At 39.4% G+C, this 20,253-nt stretch overlaps 1 long non-coding RNA gene across 2 annotated transcripts in view; it reads left to right on the forward strand.

Annotated features, from left to right (window-relative positions):
- The window catches only part of LOC145716688 (uncharacterized), a 368,518-nt gene that overhangs the window by 333,267 nt on the left and 14,998 nt on the right, over window positions 1–20,253 (forward strand). For both annotated transcript variants that reach the window (XR_014139488.1, XR_014139487.1), the window contains one exon: window positions 15,099–15,233. This is a non-coding gene — a long non-coding RNA (uncharacterized LOC145716688). The remainder of the gene's footprint in view (window positions 1–15,098; window positions 15,234–20,253) is intronic.

Consider the following 20,253-nt stretch of genomic DNA (forward strand, 5'->3'; position numbering starts at 1 on the left):
GAACTCTTGCTCTCTGAAATAAATAAATAAATAAAATCTTTTTAAAAACACTGAGAGAATCATTAATGAACACCTGCACTAAAGGAAGCATTAAAAAGAGTTCTGGAAAAGACAAATTATTAAAGATGGACTCAAAAATATGTAGGTGGGAATGAAATGCAATAGAAAGGGTAAATATGTGGATAAATATAAATGAAGCCATCTTTCACTAACTAAATATCTTATATGATACACAAGTTTCTCTTCACAAACATAATCTTTGTTTGAATGAGCTCTATTTTAAGCCACAGCATGCTGATGGTTCCTAGTGAGTAGGCAATCACCTAAAACACCACATCGTTTAATGAAGTGATGCCAATGCATGACTCCTCACACTGCCCCTCCCCTGAGGCCCCACATTTATATTGGTATGTTTCTCATCTTAGTCACCTCATGTCAACACCAATTTATTTCAGGTTTACATGGTCCTAACCTCCTGGGTTTGAGGAAAAATACAAAGTTGCCAGGACTTGATTTTCCCCTTTACACTGTAGCCTTCTGAGGCACATTTCCTTATGTTTACCATCCTCTTTCTCTTTGTATTGTATCCTGTAAGGAAAAGCAGAGATACCTGTAAGTCACATAAAATCATAAGGTCTATGCCAAATACTCATTTATTATGTGAAAAGTAACTATACCAGTTATTTATCTAGTATCTTACAGCCCTATATTGACACTTCTCTGCTCTGTAATGCTGAGGCTGTGTGTCTCTAAATTATATTTTCCAGTTTCCTTTGCCAACAAGTATCCTGTTAGTTTCCCTAAAAAGAGGCATTAGTGAGAGATCAGAAGTTGGGAAGAGGGAAGAATAAATTCTTCTTCTCTCTCTGCTTCTGGCAACATCTTTGGAAATGTAAATGTCTCCTCGATGATCTCAGTTGGACCTTGATTGATATATTTACTACCAAGAGACTTGATATTTGCAAAAGTGGTGGGTTCTATCGTATCATATCACCCATTTAACTATTTAATTACTTAATCACTAACTTTTTGGCTATGCAGAAGATATCTAGATCTTGAAAACAGACTATGGATTACCACAAAGTAAATCAGGTGGTGGCTCAGATTGCAACTGATGTTCCATGTGTATTATCTTTCCTTAAACAAAACAGAATTCCCTGGAACTGGGCATGCAGCAATTTATATATCAAATGTTTTGGGGTTTTTTCCTATATATGCCAATTTCTAAAGACTCCCTGAAACAGGAAGCTTTCACCTGACAGGTTAGCAATATTCTTCAACAGACTTATTCCATAGCTGTGAGAATCTTCCCTGATATCTGTCAAAAACTAACTTGCAGGGATTTGAGCATACCCTAGAGAACATCATTCTGATTCTCTATCTTGATGACATCACGTAGATTGGTCTTGATAAATAGTAGCAACTACTGTAGATGCCTTAATAACATTGAAATATGTCAGAGGTTAGGAGATAAACCCCATAAAAATATGGAGACCTGGCCCCATGGTGACATTTCTAAGAGTCCAGCGGAGTTTCCCCTTATACAGCCTATCACTAAGAAATTAGAGCAATGCATGTCTGGCTTCTTTGGATTTTGGAGACAACCTACACCTCATTCCAACCCATATACTGATGAGCTGATAGATTCAATTGCAAGTGGGTTCTGAAGCTGATCCAGGTTGTGGTGTTGTTCTGCTGCCTTGGCCTTAGTGACCAGCCTTTCCCATGAAACCTAGAACAACTGTGGCAAACAGAAATGCTGAATGGAGTCACTGGGATTCACCAACAGACAAAAATCATAGTGCTATTCCCCTAGGATTTGGGAACAAAATAATGCTCCCTTCTGAAAATACTGTTAGCTTTATGGGGGGAAGAAGCTCTTAGGTTGATATTGGGCTCTGATGGAGATTTAGTATCTGGTGATGGGACAAAAACTGACCCAGCAAGTTATGTCATGAGTTGAGTGTTTCTCATCCATTAAATCACAAATTTAAAGATGAGAAGCAGGACTCCATTATCAAATGGAAGTGTTACATACAGAAAGAGGTCTTAGAGATACCTAAAGGCACAAGTAAATTGCACAAGCAGGAGGCTCAGAATCTTCTGGCACTTCCACAAAATGCACCTTCTATTATCACTCCTTTAACGAACTCCTATGGCCTTACGGGAAAATCTCAATGACCAGTTTACAGAGGAAGAAATAATTCAGGCTTCGTGCCACAGATATTTCTACATGACATGATGTCAGCAGTCCTAAGTGATTGTTACTCTTCAGTCCTGATCAGGAATGTCCCTGAAAGACATTAGTGGAAGGAAATCTTCTCATGGGCCTAACTTTGAGATGTATATACAGTTACTTACTTTGCCTGGATGGATACATAGCCAGAACTGTGAATCCACACTGATTCTCAAGCAACAGATAACAGTTTGGCTTAAGGATCAGATAACTGGAAAGAAAAAAAGATTCAAGGATGGAATTTTGGGAAGAAGTTCAGAGGAAGAAGCATGGGATGACTTGCCCAGGATGGGCATAGCAAGAGAGGATATATTTGTTCTGTTATTGATTACCGAAGGGTACCCAGAGCAGAGGAAGTTCTCAGATATTACATAGACAAAGTGACCCTTCTTGTGGATGTTAGCCAACCTCTGCCCAGCCACCCTCATGCTTAGTCAATGGGCTCACACTCAAATAGCCATGGGAGCAGGAATAGGAAATTATACATGGGTCAACAGCATGAGCTCTCACCTCACTAAAAAAAAAAAAAAAAATCCTAGGAATGAAGCGGGGGAAATCGGAGGGGTGGACGAACCATGAGAGAAGATGGACTCTGAAAAACAAACTGAGGGTTCTGGAGGGGAGGGGGGTGGGAGGATGGGTTAGCCTGGTGGTGGGTATTGAGGAGGGCACGTTCTGCATGGAGCACTGGGTGTTGTGCACGAACAATGAATCATGGAACACTTCATCTAGAACTAATGATGTAATGTATGGGGATTAACATAAGAATAAAAAAAAAAAATTGAAAAAGAAAAAAAAAAAAAAATCCTGCTTCTATCACTGCTGACTGTCCAAACCTTCCAACAGGCCCTAATGGGTTCTCATTTCTCAGGGGGATCATCTCAGCTACCTGATGGCAGTCTGATTATATTAGATTATTTTCTAAAACACTGGGAACAGTGGTATGCTCTCAAAAAACCAAAGTTATTTTGATAAGAATTTTTCTTCTCTGCTCAATATTTCTGCCAGTACCACTACCCATGGATTAATAAGATGTCTTATTCACCATCATAGTATACCACACAACAGTGGTTCCAACCAAACAACTCATTTTAACATGAGAGTGCAGCAATGGGCTAATTCCATGACATTCACTGGTTTTATGCCATATATTCCTTCCCCCAGATGCACTTAGCCAACATAAAATGATGAAATGGCAAACTCACTTGCAAAATGTGATATGTGCTCTGAACTCGTGACCTGTATGTGGTACTATTTCTTCCATAGTCCAAATGCCTGAGTTTGGAAATGAAGAGGTAGAAATGGGACTGCTCCTTTCACTGTTATACCTAATGAACCGTATTATTTTATATAGAACATGGATGGTAGTTGAACTTTAAATTTTGCCTTATGTTACATAATATCCAGATGGGCTTTGCATTTGAAATGAATAGGCACTAATATCACTCAGGGACAGAGGCTGGGAATGATCAACGAAAGTTGGTGTCATTCCTTTGGAAGATGTGCATCTTCCTATGTACCAAGGAGAATTAGATTTTATTAGGCAGAAACATGACATTGCCATTGCTATGGTGCAGGAATCGTAAATATGAGTAGAAGGGTATGGGTGGATGCCGAATAGCTCAATAAATGGACTGAGCCAGTTACTGACCTACCTCTTTGTTTCATGCCTGCCCTTCTCAACTCTGCTCAGGAATGCCAGGCCCAGGGAGTCTGTTTTTCCAGCAGGCTTCCTGGTAGGTTTAACAAGGAGGAGGTATTGGTGGGGTCAGATGCAGGGGTAGGGAAGAAGAAGCAGCATTTCTTCCTTTCTCTGTCCCTCTAGGCACATCTCAGGAAGTGGCTGCCACCCTGATTCCACCTCTGAGACCCTCTTTATGGTACCCGTACTGATCATGTGGCCTTTGCTTAGTACTCTTGAGCAACCACCACTTCCTCCCTTTCCCTCTATCAGCCCTGGGAGGTGAGTGCTTCCTACAGTTATTCATTTCAAGAATCTCTACAATTATGATTAGTTCACATCCCCATTTAGTCTCTCTCTCTCTTTGAAACAAATCGAGTGTTTTCTTTTGCCCTGCCTGACATACCCTTCCTTTAACCATTCATCTCTCCTAGACATTGAAATATCTCAATTCATCTGAATCAGTGCTTTTCACCGTTTCTTGCAGTCTGAGGAATTTCCAAAAGCCCCTTCAGAGCTGCTACTAAAAAAACAAGGGGATGGAAATTGTTTGGAAAACAACCCCCTCACTTCAGCAGATTATTTCTGTTTCATATGTTTTACTTATTTACATTCCTCAGAGGGATTTCACCACAACAAAGGCTTTCACTTATAATAAAATGTTTGAAACTATGGATCTTTGCCACTGATAAACATGTTGAATAGAATTTGGTCAAGGATAAAATTCTGGCTGTTGCCTCTATAGACGTTACTTTGTTCTCGCCAGAAGGTGGTGGAGGAGGGGGAACACATCGCTGGAAAGTTTAGTCCCTTCCCTCTCTCACCCCACCTCATCAATTAGAATTCTATTCCCATGGCCCTGACCCGCTGCCCCTTGTTTGTAGGATATTCCTACTCGCAGGAGCCTGACTGAAAAGTTTCCTGAACGCATTGTGTTTCAAAAGAGTGAATTCATCCATAAAGCCTGCAATAAAAATAACCCAAACAAATGACTACCACGTCACATGTCCTATTAGCAAAGTACTTGTGTGGGAACAAAATGTTGTTGTTGGTTTTGTTTTCATTTTTTTTAATACAGTCAGGGCCCCAGTGGGGCATGAATGTGGAATATCATCCCACTTTATAATATATGCACCATAATCTTCTTAAAATGAGTTTTCACTTCAAGAAACATAAGGACTTAAATATGAGCAGTCTGTTTTGTGCGTTTGTGTGTTTGGCATCTCATTACACTTCAGACCATTTTGTCTTCTACTTAGAACAATTGAATATCATTAGTGGAGGCATATTTTGTTGCCAGAACTTGCTTGGTTGCGATTGTGCTTGTTAAAATATGTCCATTTGCCAGCTGATGGATGGGAATTCTGAAGGGTGCCTGGTGAGTGAGCATTTGAATATCAGAACTTTCATCTCTTTCTTCCAGAGAGAAAAATAGCTTTGTTACCAACCAACACAAAGCATGAATTGTCCTTGACTTCCCCTCCCTCTTTTGTCTTTTTTGTGTAACACTCTGTTTAGCTCATTGAGTTTCTATCAAGGACCTGAACTGTGCAAGACATAAAAGCTTCAGAGCCAGGCAAACCTTGGAACAGATCCAGACTCCTCAGCTTTATTTGCATGGTGACTTTGGGCAAATCTCAGAACCTCTCAGGCCTCAGGGTTTTAATTTGCAAAATGGGCCTCCTAATTCTTACTTTTCAGGGCCATTCCAATGAAAATCCCACACCCATTTTTGGCACATAGTAGATGCTCAATGATTGGAAGCTAGCCAAAGTGATAGATCAGAAAAAAATGTGGAAAACAATTGGAGAAGAGCTTAAAAGCAAATATAGTGCAGCATTAATTAGAATATAATTGGGCATTAAAATAAAAGTACCCCAAAATAAATATTTTTGGAGGTAAGATCTAGAAGTTATAGTTGATTCTTAATATCTATGGTAGTTAGTGTTCTATAAAGTCAACAGGAACACTGAATTCACAAATACTGAACCATTGCTCCTAGGGTAAAAACAGGGTTAGGTTCCTATGAGCCTCTGATAACATTTTCATCACCTAGTCAATGAATAACCTTGTGTTATGTATGTTTCTACTTTAAAACACCTTATGTAGGGGTGCCTGTGTGGCTCAGTTGGTTGAGCATCTGACTCATGATTTTGGCTCAAGTCATGATCTCAGAGTTGTGAGATTGAGCCCCAGGTCGAGCTTAAGATTTTCTCTCTCCCTCTCCCTCTGCCTCTCCAACCCCTCTAAAAAACTAAAAAATAAAAACACCTTCTTTAATATATATTGACAATTCATTAACATTGAACTCATGTCTAAAAGCACTATAACTCATGCCTGAATAAAGCTTACCTAGCATATGTATTTTCTCTATGAGGCACATCCCAGCCTTTTTGCTTAGAAACAATAGATAGTAAGTCAGCACTCTGCTTGGGGGCCATTTTAAATAGATAAATCAACCACAAAAAGCACAAAAATATTAAAAATGTCACACTAAATAGAACATGACAAGGACACTCATTTACAGAATGAGAGCTAAAACAAGAAAGCAGAGCATCTCCTTGTTCAGCCTCACCTGGGAATGTATACACAGGGTGACTCAAATTTTTTGCTACTTTGTGCATGCACCTGTCCGCAAATGAGCACAAAAATGCCATGAGTATTGATTTGGGAATTATAAATAATTTTAGCAAGTAGGTGAACTGGCAAAAAAAGGAACCTGCAAATAATTAGGATCAACTATAAATACCAGGAGGGAACCTTGGACAGAGGAGGGGATGGCTTAAAGTGAATGATTAGAGGAGACAGTCCAGGGAGGAAGAGCCAAATCAGCACAGGGAAGATCATTAAAAGTCAGGAACAGTATATGAGAACAGATCATGTCTGCCAGGAACCCTCTAGCCCAGATCCCATGTGATGCCCCTGTCATTTCCTTCACATCTGATCAAATGTCCCCTGCTCAGAGCAGCTTTTCCTGGCCTCCCCATTAAAATAACATCTATCTTCCATTGCTCTCTAGATCTTTCTTCTGCTTTATTCTTCATTCTTCTCTGGAACGCAGTTTATGGGTGACATATGTAAGTTTTTAGTTGTAAATTGTCTGCCTGTCCCAGTCAGAATGCAGAAGCTATGAGGTCAGGACTCTGTGGACTTTGTTCACTAGCCCAGGTACTTGAAGAGTGCTTGTAACAGTGTGGTCATTACTAGCTGTTGAATGAAGATGTTAACCTTAAAAATAAAACTGTCAGTTAGTTTGCCAGCAAAATGGGTTTATTTAGGGGAAGAGCAGAAAATTGCAATTCAGGACACACAAACTATAATAAAACCATAGGCAAGTCAGGAGAACAACCAAGAGGAATGCTCCTTTAGAGAGGAAAGGGGAAAGTTGGGAGCAGTTGTCATAAACAAAAAGTCTCTTTGTGTAAACTGGGAGCTCCAAGTATAGTGGCGTTTCATTGGCTGAGTTGGGAGTCTTTCATTGGCTGGGTTGTTGCTGAGCAAGGAGAAAATCTTTGCTCCTCCTGCTTGAGTAGTAAAGCCGACTCCCTACTGGGAGTGCAAGGTATCTCTTCCTGTTGGGGTCTATAATTGACAGAGTCCTGGGGCTTTGAGCGCTCCCCCTGCTGGCCTCCTGACTCCATTTTAAATGAGCTTTCCTTTTATTAATTTTCACAAGGACATTAAGTGTAATGAATCTGAATAACACATTAAGAATTATACCTTTCATCTCCGAGGAAATAAATAGCCATTTAAGTGAAGAGTCCTATTAAATATGGAAGATTTACAGTGCTTCTGATACTATATGCAAAATTTAAAAAGAGACATGCCTGATTATTCCATGTTGGGTCGAGGTCCTTTCCTACTCCAAATCTTCCCAGAAATCATAGCAAGCATCTATCCTTAACAAAACACAACTTTCTGGCCATTTTTCTGTCTGCCTCAACTGCTGCTGCAGCCTACTGGTATGATCTGAAGGAAACCGGAAAGCTCTTTACATTGTTCATGGTGTCTAAAATGCGAGTACTACAGAAGCTTTGGGGTCTAAGAGCTTTCAAAATTTCTGCTGTACCTGGATAACTAACTGATTAAACTACTGTCAGTCATTAATACTTTAGTGTAAATTAGCTTATCTTGGAGTTTCAAGCAATAATCATGTAACTCCAAACTATAATTTTAGAGAATGAGAAAACTGAGATGCATAATGGGAACATAGTTTTATAGCTAATTTAGTAATTTGAGACATGACAAAAATGCAGGTCTCTTGGCATTCAATTAACTATAGCATTCTGACTCAGAACCTTTCCAGCAGAGATGTTTGAGACCATCTCCTAATGAAATTTCCAATTAGTAAATCCTTATGAGGAAAGAATATAAAACCCCCAATAAGATGCAAATATCTTAACTGAAAAAAAATGAAAATAACTTGAAAAGGTATTATCTTCAATTGGGTTCTCAACTTAGCTGTTCCCAGAAGTCAAGTCCCATCTTAGGACACAATATCCTTCTATGAAAGGCAAACTAGGTTTAAGTTTTGGTGAAAAATGAGGAACTCAGGAAAGGGCTGGGAGTTCTGGGCAGGTCTAGGGCCAATGTGCAGAGGGGACAAAAATGTAGAAAGCTCAAGAGGGGCATAGAGGAGAAGTCACAGGAAAGAGTCCCCTAAAGCAAACATCAGCTTTGTCACTTTCCTACATTTGACTGTGGCACATTCACAGGAGTCCAGGGCCCACAGAGATGGGCAGGTGGCTGTAGAGACCTGGCTTTTTCTGAGATGATCTGGTGAGTCCCTGAGAATCATGTAGAAGCAACTTGAAATCCTTGTGACTGCAAATGCTAATCAAGAAACTGATTACACCCCACTGGGAGGAGAAAGATGAGCTAATGGAGGAGCTGGGTTTTGACTAAAATGCCTTTGGAAATGTGTCATTTCTGTGCTGCCCATTTCTTTAATACATACCACCACTGCCTTCCTAACCATATCTTACATCACACACACACGCAAACACACACACACACAGGCACGCATGTGCACACACATGTGCACACAGAATTTTATAAACAATTACACTTAGCTGTTAATGCTTGATGCTAGCTTAAAATAATCTCCATATTTCTGTCTTCAACCCATTTTTCCTGTAGATAAGTATTGCTTATACCTTCTCAGGACTATTTAAATTGTCAAAAGGAAATGTGCTTTTCTTGCCCCTTGAGGGTAGGAACAATTATTCTCTTCTTTCATTTGCATACAGCATCAGGAAACATATCAGTGCTATGAATTGAATTGATCTACTAAAGGTAGAATTTCTGACATGAGAGCAGGCAAGTGAGTGAGTTACTTGGGGAAATGAGATCCCTTTCCTATAGCCTCCAAAAGAAACTATATTTGCTGCCACCATTTTGTACATCCATATCTCAGTAACCTTGATACACAGAGATATTGAACACCAACAATAACATCTGCAAAACTGTAGGTGATTAAGAGAAACATCTGGCTTTCTATTTTGAAGGCCTGTGTTTTGCTAATTTTCTTTCAAGATGCATTAGGCTACTATGTGGGGGAAGGAATAGCATTGCTCTAAACCAGGGGTCAGGAAACCATGTTCCACAGGCCAAATCTGTCATGCTACCTGTTTTGTAAAAAAAAAAAAAAAAGTATTGGGACACAGCCACATTCATTTATTTACATATTGTGTATGGCTGTTCTCATGCTAGAACAGCAGAGATGAGTAATTATGACAAAGACCATATGGCCCACAGAGCCTAAAATATTTACTATTGGCCCTTTATACAAAAAGGATCTAAACCAGGAGATTTACTTTTTCTAACCTCTAGATCAGGTTTTGGACAGAGGCATTTATGTGTTTAACAAGGCTTCCAGGAGAGGCTGCTATCTACTGACGTTTGAAAAATTCCACGTGGAACTCTATTTGAACCAGCTTCAAGGAGGGCCTATGGCGTGAATGGAGAAGGGACAGGTTTAAGACTGTTGCCCACTAGTCAGGCTCTAAGGAAATCCTATGTGATAGATTCCTCTTAACTTCTTGAGCTTTCTGATTTCGCCTCCTTTTTCCTAATGCTTCCTAATTTCGCCTCCAGCTTTCTGATTTTGCCTCCTTTTTCCTAATGCTGATTGTGGTACTTTTCCACTGAGTCCTTGGTATCCCCCTTTTCAGACAGCCAGCATTTATCCTTGGCATCAATCTTTCGTTCTAGTCTTGTCACTCCTGTTGTGTATGATGTTTTTCTGTTCCTGCTCCACTGCTGACTCCAGACATCTTTCTGGTGCTGGTCTTCTAATTCCCATCTCAGTTTGAGGATATGCAAAACAACAATAGTCAACATTCTTCTTATTCCAGTGATTTGTCTCTTAGGATGTGTCTAATTCTTAATGTTTGATCCCAAGACAAACATGAGATTGAGACACCCAGACATGTTTTTATCCCATACCCCAATATCCATCAGTGCTCACGGAGTTAAGTGGGATGGTGCAAAGGCACAAAATTCCAGAGCCTCAGGAAAAGCACCTTCGCCAAGCCATGGTATTGGATTACCTGGCATGCTGTGAAATTCATAATCAGCATTGTTCTCAGATTCAGGAAAGTGGCATTCTTCCCCAACTTTATCTATTTTCCCAAGTCTAAGAGGAAAATCTGCATTCGGACTTCCCATTGACAGTGAAAAGTTGGGTGATAACAGCTTCTCTGTGCACACTCCACCCACCCGCCAGGTAACTAAATGGCCTGAACTTCTCTTGGCCATTAAAAAAAAAATAAAAGAAAGACAGAAAGAAATCTTGGGACGCCTGTGTGGCTCAGTTGGTTAAGCATCTGCCTTCGGCTCAGGTCATGTTCCCAGGGTCCTGGGATGGAGTCCCACATCGGGCTCCCTGCTCAGTGGGAAGCCTGCTGCTCCCCCTGCTTGTGCTCTCTCTCTCTGACAAATAAATAACATCTTAAAAAAAAAATCTTGGGCGCCTGGGTGGCTCAGTTGGTTAAGCGACTGCCTTCGGTAGAGGTCATGATCCTGGAGTCCCGGGATCGAGTCCCACATCGGGCTCCCTGCTCGGCGGGGAGTCTGCTTCTCCCTCTGACCCTCCCCCCTCTCATGCTCTCTCTATCTCATTCTCTCTCTCAAATAACTAAATAAAATCTTTGGGGCACCTGGGTGGCTCAGTTGGTTAAGCGACTGCCTTCGGCTCAGGTCATGATCCTGGAGTCCTGGGATCGAGTCCCGCATCGGGCTCCTTGCTCGGCGGGGAGTCTGCTTCTCCCTCTGACCCTCCTCCCTCTCATGCTCTCTGTCTCTCATTCTCTCTCTCAAATAAATAAATAAAATCTTTAAAATAAATAAATAAATAAAATCTTTAAAAAATTAAAATTAAAATTAAAAAAATCTTACTTTGACTATATAAACTTAGAATTGTAACATTAAAAACACTGGCCTTTGGAGATTTAAAGACTCTCAAAATTGGTGACACATCTATTTTTACAAACTGAAAAAAGTATTTAAAGTGTGTATGTCACTATATATTATATACACTCACACACAAATAAACATTTATGTGATATTATTATGATATAGATATGACAGTAAAACAATGAAAATAGTTTATAAGAAGCCAAGAATCACTGTAACTTGGAGTCATTGATAGTAGATTTAGATAGCCCTACTTACCTTAAAAATTCCCAATAAAACCACGGTTAAAAATGTAACATTAAGTATTTTGTTATAATGACTTTGACAATTCAATAAAAATCTGAATTATTTTCAGTAACTCCTCTAAAAAGGTAAAACATACATTTAAAAATTTATGAACTTATGATCTAAAATATTTAAATAGGAACTTTCCTGGCAATACAACATAGCTGTGCTTATGTGGATTCATTTCCAATCCTGTTTACAAACAAACAAACAAACAAACAAAAAACAAGATTCTTGCAGATAGCTATTTAAGTAAAGACTGATCATGACCCTCTGAGTGCCCCACGAGACCTGATCTGTGTCATACTCATCATTGTGCCATCAATATCTTGCGTAATAACTGAAACACAAATCCTTCTAGGAAATCTGTATAGCCACGTCCTCTTGGATAGAGTATCCTTGGACTCAAACTTCATATTTTGTCAGGTAGAATTATTATTCACTTTTGAGAAGTGGACCTGAAGAAACCATCTGTTCCCACTTGAAACCCTAGGGTAGGCTTAATTTCTCCCAGCCCCAGTCCATCCCAGCACTGGCTTCCTTCTCAATAGTGAGGACCAAGAGTGCCTCACAGCTGGGCTCCTTCAAGATCTAACAATTCTCTACTCTAAAATTTGCATCACCCAATTGCTACCACCTCTGGGAAACTGTATGAGGCACTTGTAGCAGTTCATTCTAGGCCCCTGGAGTTCCTCTTGGGGAGATAATGAAGATATGTGTCAAAGTTAAATGAGAGTAAAACCCAAGGGGTGAGCGCAAAAGCAGCCATTCAGAGTGATAGAAATGACAAACGCTGTAATATAGGAACACAATGCTGAGGGCACTGGGTGATGTAGATGCAGGGAGGATCTAGGAGGGAAAAAAAAAAACTGGGACAGGATAAGACTTTGGTCAAAAGAAAAATAATAACAGAAACAAATAACACAGCAACAGATCGTTCCTGCCAAAAGTGGTGAAGGTGCCCTCCAATCAGTGATGATGGGAATACTCAGAACCTATTCATCTGAAGTAAGGAGTGACAAATCAGAAGATTCTTGTTATTGCTAGTAACCTTCCACAAGATGGTATAGAAAGGAATACAGACGTCAGGTTGGCTAAACCAGAAGCAAAGAGGAAAAGATGGAGGTTTGAGTGAGATGGAACATGTGTGAGGATATATTTAGAAGAGTAAATTTTAATTGTTTCCATTGAGTAAATCTTGTTTTCCCATCTAGACTGCCAGATCCTACAGGACAGGGACAACATCTTGTAAGTGTTGGAAAACACAGCATATACAAAATCGTGTCCAACTTGTCTAAACAAGAGAAAACAAATTTGTCTAAAGTCACAGAGGTAGTAAATGTCAGAACACTTTGACACTAGAGTTCTATTGACCCGCCTACATCAAATGTACGCTTTTTTGTCTGATACGCATTTTATATATGCTTCATTCTTAGCTTCATTTTAAATTTCTTCTGTTGTCTATTCTTGTTCTTATCCATTCATAATATCTTACGTTGTTATAGTCTGTGAATCTCTATAAGCCATACTATGTCCTTTCAAGCAGTTAAATGAGACACGAATGTTATTTATGTGAAACACACACTTTGTGTGTCTCTCTCTCTCTCTCTCTCTCTCACACACACACACACACACACACACACTTACCCTTAGGTGGAATGATTTGCACTTTGTAGTTAGAGGTTGGTTCACCTGCTCTTCAATCTCTGGGAATTCTGAAAGACAAAATTCTATCTTTCCACATTGCTTAATAAATAAATTACTTAGGAGCCCAAGTAAATGCAGACCCCTATTAAAATCTGGAGTCTCTCTACTATCCTTCTTTTTCGTATCATCTCACCTTAATACTTTCTCAACTGACCACTTCCTGTGGGTCTCTTCTTTCTCACCAAGTCTCCACTCCCTTACACCAAGTTCAAGGACTCAGAATGAAGACAGAGGTACCCCCCTGGGTTTTAAGTCAAGCGTTTCTGTTATTTACTGCAGTTTCATTACTTTTGATCATTGGGAGGCATGCTGGCATATGGGAATGGAAATTTAGATTGAGTCACTTTCAGCAATGTCAAATGAGCTATTAACAGAACCAAATTCTATGGTGTCCTAGTTGATTTTGGAATATGGCTTTCAGTGTCTCAGCACAAAATGACCTCTGAGTTTGATGGAAGTCTACCAATAAAAAATAAATAGATAGGAAATAATAAAAATGACATACTGGGAATTTAAAATCATAAATACATGCAAATTCATCTCAAAGAGGATTAATCAATCATTAAATAATTAATGAAGACTTAATGTTTTGTCAGAACTGTCCTATGCACAGATGTGAATGAAGGAACAGGGAAACTTTAAGTCTTAATTGCTGAAAACATGGAAGACATATGAAATGTTGCATAAAAAAGGGTGAAATGGGGAGAAAAATAAAAGTGCTAATGTATATGGTAAAATTAATATGTATAAATACATATGTATAAACATCTATATTTACATCTGTGGGTCTCATTACTCTAGGAAGTGATGTAAAATGAAAATATTAATGCTTTTGGAATGGAACACTGGGATAATCAAGGGACAGGGGTACAGGAATCCCAGATCCAGCTCTGGTTTGGCCACCAGTGAACTTTGTGGCTGGGAAGTTCATGTCTAGGTCTAGTTCTTCATCTGTGAAATAATGGAAATTGGATTATTTTTAAACTGAAAGAAATGTTATGTTGTGTTATGTTATGGAATATATAATACATTTCTTGATATTAAATACTGACTTATTTATCAAAAGAAATTAGAAATATTTGAGTTGCCAGGAAACAAACTGAGGGTTGCTGGAGTGGTGGGGGGTGGGAGGGATGGGGTGGCTGGGTGATAGACATTGGGGAGGGTATGTGCTATGGTGAGCGCTGTGAATTGTGTAAGACTGTTGAATCATAGACCTGTACCTCTGAAACAAATAATACATTATATGTTTAAAAAAAAAAAAAGAAGATAGCAGGAAGGGAAGAATGAAGGGGGGGAATCGGAGGGAGAGATGAACCATGAGAGACTATGGACTTTGAGAAACAAACTGAGGGTTCTAGAGGGGAGGGGGGTGGGTTAACCTGGTGATGGGTATTAAAAAGGGCACGTACTGCATGGAGCACTGGGTGTTATATGCAAACAATGAATCATGGAATACTACATCAAAAACTAATGATGTAATGTATGGTGATTAACATAACATAATAATAAAAAAAAAGGAAAAAAAGAAAAAAAAAGACATAATTGAGTTGCTCCTACCTTGAGAAGTAGTATTAACAGAGGCAACAGTGGTCTCCTCAAAGTGTCCTTTAATAAACTGAGAGACAGGCATGGGCAGAAGGGCAATGGAACCAAGTTCAAGAAGGATATTTTAAAGTGCTTATATTTTGAAAAAATATGAACAATAATATAACTGAAAAACCATACTGTTGGATTAGAATTTTTATAACATTTCTCCACTTCTTTTTACAGGGACAATGCATAATACATTGACGAAGTCTCCAGGATTTGAAGCTGGACCAAAACCCAGCTATAGCATTTATTAGCTACTTCACTTCAAACAAGTTAACCTCTCTAGGAATCAATGATCTTACCAGAGAAGCACAGGTAAAATTATCATCTAAATCATTCTTGTGAGGGGAAAGTTAAGTACAACAAGCATTCAACAAAGTATAAACATTCTGATACTCGTACTTACCCAGATCTGGAAGAATAAATAGAATGCTTATTATTAAATTGGAAGAGGCATCACCACAACCTGGAAAACTTGGGTGTTTTAACTATCTTTAAAATGCTAGCATACTCATACCAGCTGATCACCATTTAGATGCAATCTAAACTTTCTCCCTAAAATTAACATTACCCAAAAGTTGGTCATTATGGACAGTGAGTTTAGCCTTCACTTTAATCCATCTTTCTGGGAAGAGAAATCTCCATGGTTGGTCCCATCCACGTTCATTGTCTGGCCTATGGACTGTGTCTTACTGTCCTCCTTAATGCACAGGTACAGGTGATTTCTTCATCTAAGAGTCTGCAAGGCTGGTTTTTTTGTTTGTTTTTTTTTTCTTCTCTTTTCCTGTCAAACTCTTTGAGGGCATTGGGCTGACAGTTCTGGGTCGGACTGAGTTTAATCTTTTCCTTTCAAATCAAATTATGGGGAAAATGCCAGGGAAATGGCTCCCTAACAGCTGGCATTGTTCAGAAATCACGGAGCTTGGTGAATTTGTAAGATAAGTGTCTAAATTGTGGAGAAAGGCAGACAGCTTCCCCTCTTGGACTGATATCTGAGCAACTAATGACTAAATGACTCCATTTTGCTCTCCACACAATGGCCTGTCCCGGAAAACTTGAGATGCTCTTGGGGTTCAGTGGCCTCTCCAAAAATCAGCCTGCCTAAAAGCTGGTTTGGGGTCTTCCCCACTGCCTTTGCTCCCTATTTGGTAATTTTATAACTTCTAAAACTGGTAAGAAGAGGTGAGGGTAGATACCTGCCTTGAGTAATGTGAAATCCACTGGAACCTCCCTATCGAGACACGAAGAAAAATGCCTAAGAAAATAGAAAGTACTAGTAGAACAAAAGCCAAAAAGGGAGAAACAACTTTTAAAATATTATTGGAGAGGCACCACATTCACATTAAATACTAAAATATTAAAATTGATTGAGGTTGTGAAATAAGTGAATTACTTAGTCTCCCATGCATTAAAATTAATTTTTCATCTCCTTCTCCAGGCCACTTCCCACTGGCTTTCGTTGAGCCCTCTTAATATTTTATTTGCTGAAGGGAAAAGGTTTCCTTTTGACATATTGGCGTTCCTGGGGTTGGTTGACTATCTCACTGCCAACTCCATGAGAAGATTTCTCAGTCCTAGTGAAGGAACAATAAAGAATAAAAGATTTGCTGTACTTCCTAAACTTGGCACATTTTTTTTTTAAACCAGACCCTCTCCTAAAGACTGTTATCCATGGGGCCATTCCCTTTGCATGTTACATTCCCACCTTTCTAACTCTCTTCAAACCTCCCCAACCATTAATCTGTTGGTAAGTCACCTAGAGAAAAAAAACAAAAAACTGAAAGACAAGTTGAGGTCACTACATTTGAGCTGCCCAAACCAGCTTTTACATTTCGTTATTTGGAACTCTGGGAAGGGGGTTGCTTCTTTGGGGATTTAGAGAAGCCAAGGCATGATGGTCCCTGAATTCTGGAGCTCAGGAACTAATATGGCAGATCCTCTGTAGTTAGGAAGTGAATTCAAAGGTGGTACACAGATATCAAAAGCAGAGTGGATAAATGGTCCAGAGAAGGCAAACAGGGCTCAAATCACTGGAGATGGGCTTTGGAGACTTACTAGGATGTTAATCATAAAAACCTCCAAGCTTCCGGTCTCATGCTCACAAGCTAAATTTGAACTCTTTGCTGTAATGAAAGTTTACACATGTGAGGAAGGAGGTAAGATAAGAAACACTCAAAGTCTCTTCAGAATGAAGTGGGATTCCAAACTCTCCATCATTCCCAAAAGTTCCTTCTTCATGGCCATGAGAGTAGAGCAATGCTTTTGTGCACTGTGGTCATACAGTCTTAGATCAAGAGAGGACTTTGACCCTGGTCTAGTCTAAAATCTGTTTTCCAAATGTCATATAACTGCAGCAAATGGAAGGGACCAGACTTGCCCCAGTCAATACAGAGTTAATCCCTGAGCCCCCACTGTTTCCCAGGTGCCCAATCCAGGACCTTTGCATAGCTCATTTTTAGGGCAACTGGTGATAGGTATATGTCTTCTTATTCTTAAGGTTCATTCCCCTAAGATTAGGGGCTAAGGCAGAAGCCGTGCTATTTCAGGTCACTTGAATCCAAAGAAGATGGTACAGATATATTATTTGTTCATAACAGTAACACAGTCTTGACTTGGTTCAGTATTCAGACTAAAACTTTAAGTTATAAAACCACTAACTAGTCTTGTACATGCAAAACTATCAGTATGTAGTTAAATCCTGTGGTGCTTATTGGAGAAGAATCAGAAGTCATCAGCCCCACTCATCCTATAAGGAAATGTTGATCCAATTCCATTTTTCATATGAAGTCACACTATTGGCCAGTCATGGGGCCCAGTCATGCCCCGTTGCTAGTTGTGTGCTCTGTCTTCTGTCCCCAAAAGCGATAAGATATATTGTAGAATGTATTTCATGAAGGACATCAATTAAAAGGAAGGTTTCCAAAGCTTCAACAGAAGGGAACCCTAACCCATGCGATGGTAATAGCGGTTACAAGAATCAAGAGAAATTCCATAACAATAACAAAAACTATACTAAATAGAGCTTAACACATTTTTGTGAAGAAGAAATTTTCAAACCCTTTAATATCTTGTTGAGCTTTACAAACATTTAAGAGTATATATACTAGGCCTGTCACAAACATATGTGACCCTGTAAATCATCAACTGAGGAGCATTTCAAGTGAATGTTAAGACACAGAATGCACCATAGGAAACCAATTTAGTTAGTGTCCATGGCATCTCACTATTCTCCGTCAGAGTTGCCAGATTATCAGGTAAGAACATAGAGCTGAAGTTTAGTCCTCTCAACCACCAATCCCCTTTGGAAATCTACAATGAAGATCTCTCAATTCTCAAGGTTTTAACAGTCAACTCATTGTGAATGTGCTAAAATCACAATATGTAATTTGTCTTCTCAGATCAGACCTTCACTTTAGGTCTAAATCTCTTAACCTGTCCACAACCCAGCTGTGATCTATTTTTTTTTTCACATTAATTACAATCATAGTCCTTGTTCTTATCACACTTACGCATTTTTGTTCCCATAATGACCATGGCTGTTTTAAGATCTTGTCTTTACTTATACTGTTCTTCTTATCTGTAATGAATTGTTTTCTTCTTCCTCTCAGTCTAGTACAATCCTCATTGAGGTGACCTTATACCCTATCTCTTCTCTAAGTCATCAGCATCCCCAATTCAAAAGTGAGTTTCTTTTGCTATAAATGTTCACAGTATCATTTACTTTCTGCCTTGTTTTGTTAGTTATATTTTCACAGGTTTGTGTTTCATCTTCCTATTTCGATTATAAATTCTTTTATTCGTCTTTTTTTTCTCTGTCATCATGGAGCTTGATGTCTGCGTATAAAGCACTTCAAGTAATTGTCAAGGTTAAATGAAACATAGGAGTTGAAGTTCTATCAAATAGATTGAGATCAGATTAGAAAGTGCCTTTAAAGCCATATAGAGGACTTTGGACTTAATCTGATAAATGGAGATGTTCTGGATTTCTTCTTAAAGAGAAGGGGTATGAAAAAAAGACAGCCTCATCCCTGGTTGGATAAGCAATGTAGCTTGGTGGTCATGGGTAAGCATTCTGAATCATACTTCCTAGGTCTGAGTCCCTGCTCTGTTTCTTCTACCAATGTGAAAGTGAGTAAACTCTCTGGCTCTCAGTTTCCTCATCTGTAAAATTAGAATACAGTATTCCTACAGTCATTGTGAAGTCTGGATGAAGTAATCCATGAAAAGCTGGAAAAGCAATGCCTAGCACCTAGTGAACCCTCAAAAAACAGTAGCTAGGGGCGCCTGGGTGGCTCAGTTGATTAAGCGACTGCCTTCGGCTCAGGTCCTGATCCTGGAGTCCCGGGATCGAGTCCCGCATCGGGCTCCCTGCTCGGCAGGGAGTCTGCTTCTCCCTCTGACCCTCCTCCCTCTCCTGCTCTCTGTCTCTCATTCTCTCTCTCTCAAATAAATAAATAAAATCTTAAAAAAAAAAAAAAAAAAAAAAAACAGTAGCTAGCATTGTAACTAACCAAACGGAGAAGTGAAAAGAGCATTGGTCTGAGCATCACGAGACCTGGGCTCTGCTACAGTTTGAAGAAAAGGTGCAAATGAGGTCAAGTATTACCAGTAGAGGAGCTTGATTGGCATTCAAGAAAAACGAGCGTGTGTTTGGTGAATTTACCATTTTCTGCACCCTAGGCTTACAGGCTTGAAATCAGACTTGTAGCAGAACAAATGCATTAATCAAGCTTACTGAGATAATCTATAAACACAGAAGCCCAATTCACTAATTTACAATGAGAAATATAACTATTAAGTAGATGGGATGTCAGTGTTTATGGATAAGCATGTTCTCCCCTGTGGACAAGTATATACCGGAAGCCAAATCATAATCCTAGAATTGTCTGATGAAAGGGAAACAGCAGGAGAGAAAGGGGGTGACCTCGACATATAATCAAGTTCATAGCCGGATATATCCCACTCTGCTACAGACACATACCTATCACTCCAGAGATGCCAAAACACATTCCCCATCTCCTCCTTCTAGCGATAGAGAACACTACATTTCCTTAGCTTCTGATAGGTACCTTTATAGATGCCATGCATACCATTGTTTCCTTGTTACAATGCAGTCGTTTGGATGGGTGTTTTCTAAGTGCAATCAACATTTATCTGAAGTTCTGTCTGAATGCTATGATTGAATTCTTGATGTTCATAGATCATTTTTTAGGACAGTTTTAAGATAGTTATCTTCTCCTTAAACTTTTTTTGGTGAGCCTCTGGCTTCCCTGAGAGACTCAGCAGAAAGGATTTCTGTATCCCTTCCACTTTGAGTCTTCCTAAATCTGTCCTT

Source organism: Leptonychotes weddellii, chromosome 13 (assembly GCF_054177405.1).
Source record: "Leptonychotes weddellii isolate Sample4059 chromosome 13, ASM5417740v2, whole genome shotgun sequence".
Lineage (NCBI taxonomy): Eukaryota > Metazoa > Chordata > Mammalia > Carnivora > Phocidae > Leptonychotes > Leptonychotes weddellii.